We start from the raw sequence: 5,742 nt of genomic DNA, 5'->3' as shown, positions 1-5,742 counted from the left end.
TCTGGCGCTGAACTAAGTGTGTAGGATTCCTCTGGCACAAACAACCTTCCTCTTTCCTTTACCAGGAAATTGCCTCAAGGATCCACTATTGCACCTCGAGGAAGATTATTCCTTCTCTTAATTACATGCCAAGTGAAGAAACGTCTTCCCTTTGACACGCCTCAACCTCCTGCCAAACAACGTTAGGTCCCAATGTTCTGGGACAGGGAGACAAACTACTCTTCTCTCCACCACTCATACAGAACCAGGTCTCACATCTGATCCAAGATCCGGGTCCAACAGTACCTTAAAGACCAACTAGATTTCCAATGAGCTTTCAAGAGTCTTTGACTCAATGTCCAAGGGATGAGCTTTCAAGAGTCTTTGGCTCGATATCCAAGGGAAGAGCTTTTGAGAGTCTTTGACTCCATGTCCAAGGGATGAGCTTTCGAGAGTCTTTGACTCGATGTCCAAGGGATGAGCTTTAGAGAATCTTTGACTCGATGTCCAAGGGATGAGCTTTCAAGAGTCTTTGACTCGATGTCCAAGAGATGAGCTTTTGAGAGTCTTTGACTCGATGTCCAAGAGCTTGTGAGAGTCTTTGACTCGATGTCCAAGGGATGAGCTTTCGAGAGTCTTTGACTCGATGTCCAAGGGATGAGCTGTCGAGAGTCTTTGACTCGATATCCAAGGGATGAGCTTTCCAGAGTCTTTGACTCAATTTCCAAGGGATGAGCTTTCGAGAGTCTTTGACTCGATTTCCAAGGGATGAGCTTTTGAGAGTCTTTGACTTGATGTCCAAGAGATGAGCTTTCAAGAGTCTTTGAATCGATTTCCAAGGGATGAGCTTTCGAGAGTCTTTGACTCGATGTCCAAGGGATGAACTTTCAAGAGTCTTTGACTCGATATCCAAGGGATGAGCTGTCGAGAGTCTTTGACTCGATATCCAAGGGATGAGCTTTCCAGAGTCTTTGACTCAATTTCCAAGGGATGAGCTTTCGAGAGTCTTTGAGTCGATTTCCAAGGGATGAGCTTTTGAGAGTCTTTGACTCGATGTCCAAGGGATGAGCTTTTGAGAGTCTTTGACTTGATGTCCAAGGGATGAACTTTCAAGAGTCAAAGACTCTTGAAAGCTCATCCCTTGGAAATCTAGTTGGTCTTTTAAGGTGCTCTTGGACCCAGATCTTGCTCTTCTACTGCAGACCAACATGGCTACCCACCTGAGACATTTGATCCAGCATACGTAGCTCTCCCTTCCTCCGTTTCTTCCCTGCAATAACCCTGGGAAGTAGTTTAGGCCAAGAAGTCACTAGATTAAGGTCACCATTATCTTTTTGGGTGAGGAGGGAATCTGAACCCCGATCTCCTTAGTCTGATACTCTGACCATACTGGCACTCAATGATTGTCAAGAGGGGGTATGGCTCGGCAGCTGAGCATCTTTCTGCACACAGAATGCATCTCCAGGGAGGAGGTGTGGAGAAAGACCTTTCTCTGTTGGACAACCTGGGAAGTCGCTGCCCATCAGAGGAGGCAAAATGGAGCTTGAGGAATCAACGGCAAGGCAGTTTTGTGTGCACCTATGAAACCGTTCATGATATTAGAACATTATCAATAAAACTGCACGCATCCCCTCCCCTTTCCTAAGTCATAAATCCTCTAACAGGACAGGTGCAGCTACTGCTTAATCCAGCAAAAACCATTTGAAAAGCGGAGACATGGCCTGGCTTCGAGTCCAGCAATGAAGCAGGTTTTTCATGTTCTACGGTGTTCGTATTGTGTCTCACCAAAACGCTTCTGCCTTGCTTCTCTCTTTTCCACAGCATTCCTTTGCTCCTCACACCCTTCACCCTAATCGTATTCGATGCCTCGCCCTCCATCAGGGTGTGGCTCTCTTGTTCCAGTGACTGCTCTTTTTTAATCGCTTTCCTTCTTCTTCCTGCATTCTGACACTCGCTCGGTCATTGGGCGGCTCCCTTTCCAGGCTCACGCAAGCCTGAAGTTTCTAATAGTCGCGTTCCGTGCCTCTGAAGTGTCTTTCCTAAGTGCTCCAGGCCGTTCTGACATAATCTTTACAACGCTATTAGTTGATGCAGTATTATCCTTATCCAGGGCGATTGTTCCCATGTTTCAGACAGGAAAGATGAGGCTGATAGATAGCGGCTTGCAAAGGGCCAAACGGGATGTTACGCACCCAATTTTTGTTTTGAATGAAAAAAACAGGCACAGGAGGTTGTGAGTTCCTGTGCCCTTCCCCTCTGGCTGTTTTTCCATTCAAACCCAAGCTGCGTAAACAGTTCTCCCCTGGCCAGGAGAAAAAATGAGCGGCAAGAATGCAACAGCCTAAGAGTAGCCTTGCGGGATAAGACCAACGGCCCATCCAGTCCAGCATCCCCATTCCCACAGCTATTTGCCTCTGAGAGGCTCACAGCGAGATCATTCCCCTGTTGTCTTCCAGTATCTGGTACTCAGAGGTAGACTTCTCTTGAATCTGGAGGTTCCATTCAGGTATCATAGTTAATGGAAACTGACTGCCCTCTTCACTTCCATGAATATGCCTAATCTCATTAAAGCCATCCGTGCTGCTGAAGAGGGCCATATCTTGCGACCGGAAGATGTGTATTGTGCAGGACCGTTGTGTATTGTGCGACCGTTGTGTATTGTGCAGGAAGCACTCGTCCATTTGTCTGTCCAGAATCTCTTGCCTCTCAATTTTGTGGGCTGTCTCCAACTCATTATGGGAGAAGGAGGAAAAAAGTTCTCTCTCCCCCTTTTCACAGCAAAGTTTACTTTCTAACTCTCTATCCCACAGATCAACCACCGTCTGCCGTATCTCAACTGACACTCGTAGGCTCCAGTGGCTCGTTTTACTTTCCTTCTTTTTTTTTAAAGTGAGGATACTGTTGCACATTTGTGGACCTTAGGTCAAGCACAGAGGAACTGTGAATCCACACTTCTGGGTTGTCCTCAACCCGTTCCATCATCTCCACTTCTCTCTGGAACAGGAAACAACTTTGGAAATGGACCTTCAAACCAACCAAGGACGGGGGCCCAATATTTGCGTTTTTATACAGCGTTTCTTCTGGCTGTGGGAAACAAGGGGCCCATCTATTGTCAGAATCCCTGGTTGTAGGAAGACGTGTCCACACATCGGCACATGCTTCTCTCCCAGAGGTCAGACCAATCCCTGTGAGGGTAAGGGGTAGTGTGTCTCCCCCCGCACCCGCCCATACTGCAGCGATGTTCCCCAGGAGAAAGAGGCCCTTAGACTGAAGAAAGGATTGTAATTCAGAGAAAATTTTGGGACATGAGGCTTAATACAGCCCCTAACACCTCTGTAAGTGAAGCAGGTTTCTAGAAACCAGTGACAGCCAGTTGGGTGTAGAGTCTTAAATTCTGGACTTTCAAATCCTCCATCAGCCAAATGAAACAGGAGTCCAGTGGCACCTCAGAGACTAACACAAATTTTTCCGGTGTAAAGCTTTTGCGAGTCAGGTCTCACTTCACCAGATACCCTGGAGTGCATGCTGATCAGGCTGTCATATTTACCTTGGCCTACTATGTAAGAAAAATTATTTATAAATTGTGGCTGATATAAATGGACTGTCATGCATTTGGCCAAGTGAGCGAACCCTGACTCGTGAAAGCGTATGCTGGAATAAATTCTGTTGGCCTCTTAAGGCCCCACCAGATTATTGTTTTGTGTGGCCGCATCAAACCAAGAGTGATTGCTCAGTCAAGTAGCTAACTGGGTGACTAACCTTTCTCAGCCTAACCCACCTCACAGGGCTGTTGTAAGGATAAAATAGGAGCTACATCTGCTGCCATGAGCTTCTTGGCGGAATGGAGCAATAAAGGTAGCTCTAGTGCTAAGTGCTGCAGCTTAGCACTAGAGCGCCTGCTCGGAGCGCTGAAGGTTCTGCGTTCCAGCTGCAGCATCTCCAGTTCTGGGATCTCCTGTGGGGAAAAGCTTCCTCTGCCCGAGATCTGGGTGAGCCAGTGCCGATCAGGGCAGACGCTTGAGCTGACTCTGCACAAAGGAGGTTGTAACAAAGTGGTTCACAGGCAAGATCCGAACCCTTCCATGTGGCTCTTGGCTAACCTCCAAATTGTAAACCAAGGTGTTGTTGAAAGCCCCTTGACAGTTTCAGCTGTAAGGACTTCTCACTTACAACCATGAATCGGCTAGCAGAGTCACCAGCATAGGTACCAGACCCTGCAACAGACCCAGATGCCAGCTCGGCCCTCATATCTACCCAGGAAATACTATTACAGGACCCAATGGCGTCAACGACACTATCTCTGGCTCTTACAGCTGCTCATCCTCCAACGTGATATATGCCCTCATGTGCCAACAATGTCCATCTGCTCTGTATATTGGACAAACCAGCCAGCCTCTGCGCAAAAGAATAAATGGACACAAATCTGACATTAAAAATGGCAACATCCAGAAACCAGTGGGAGAACACTTCAGTTTACCAGGACATTCTATCAAGGACTTAAAGATCACCGTAGTTCAACAGAAACCTTTCAAAAACAAAATCCAACGGGAAGCTGCTGAATTGGAATTCATATGTAAATTTGACTCAGTCAGGCTGGGATTGTATAGAGACTATGAATGGTTATCTCATTATCAGAAGTAACTGATTTCATTATCAGAAGCAAACTGATTGCATCTACTCCCCCCTCCCCTTATATATCCGACCAGTTTCTTCTTACCCTCCATGCATCTGAAGAGAACTGTGATTCTTGAAAGCTTATGCTATAGTAAAGTTGGTTAGTCTTAAAGGTGCCCCTGGACTCTTTTCTATTTTTGCTACTACAGACTAACACGGCTAACTCCTCTGGATCTATATAACTGTAAGGAAATCACCATCAAGATGTGGTAAGAGATCTTCAGTTTAACGTTAAGCCTCAAAATGCAATTCTGGCTGCTTGGCTACGGTTTGCAGAAGGAACAGCCAGCTCAACTATAAACCTTGCAAATTAACCTGCAGAAAGAGCAAGATGAGTAGCCGTGTTAGTCTGTCTGTAGCAGCAGCAAAGAGCAAGAGTCCAGTAGCAACTATAAGACTAACAAAATTTGTGGTAGGATAGGAGCCTTCGTGAGTCACAGCTCACTTCTTCAGATACAGCTAGAATGTGAATCCATCTGTCCTTATATCTTGGTGAGTGGAGTGATTTCAGATGCCGAATGACAAAAGCAGGTAAATAACACAAGCCAGTGAATGACAATAGCAGGCATGATTGAATAGGGTGGGGTATGCAGAGGGGTAGTGGGTGTGGAAAAATCAGCATTAGTAATGAGACAGGAAGCCTAGGTCTCGATTCAGTCCAGGTGGCTGCATTGTTTTGAGCTTTGTTATCAGTTGCAATTCAGCAGTCTCTGAACTGCAGAATTCATTCTGCTTCTGCCAGCCACGAGGGAGGAATCTTTCCCACCCTCGACCAGTGGAAGTCATTTAGAGCATCTCCTCCGGCTTCCCAGATTCTACCAAGTCCTACCCACAGTTTTCAAGCCTCTCTCTCTACGGCTAGAAATTTCGCCCCCCCCCCAAATTACCCCAAAGCTGATGCTTTTGGGATGCCCAGTGCTCACAACTGATAAGACACCATCTTACATGGCATGGGGGAATACACACAATCCCAGTACCAATAATAATCCAGCAGGCCTCTAGGTAGTAGAGGGTTAATGGCGCCCTGAGCTTCCGGGCCATGAATGGAGGGTGTGTGTGCAAAATAAATAAAAGGGCTACACAGACATG

The sequence above is a fragment of the Eublepharis macularius genome, chromosome 1 (genome assembly GCF_028583425.1).
Source record: "Eublepharis macularius isolate TG4126 chromosome 1, MPM_Emac_v1.0, whole genome shotgun sequence".
In the NCBI taxonomy this organism is placed as follows: Eukaryota; Metazoa; Chordata; class Lepidosauria; order Squamata; family Eublepharidae; genus Eublepharis; species Eublepharis macularius.
This window is presented reverse-complemented; position numbering follows the sequence as displayed.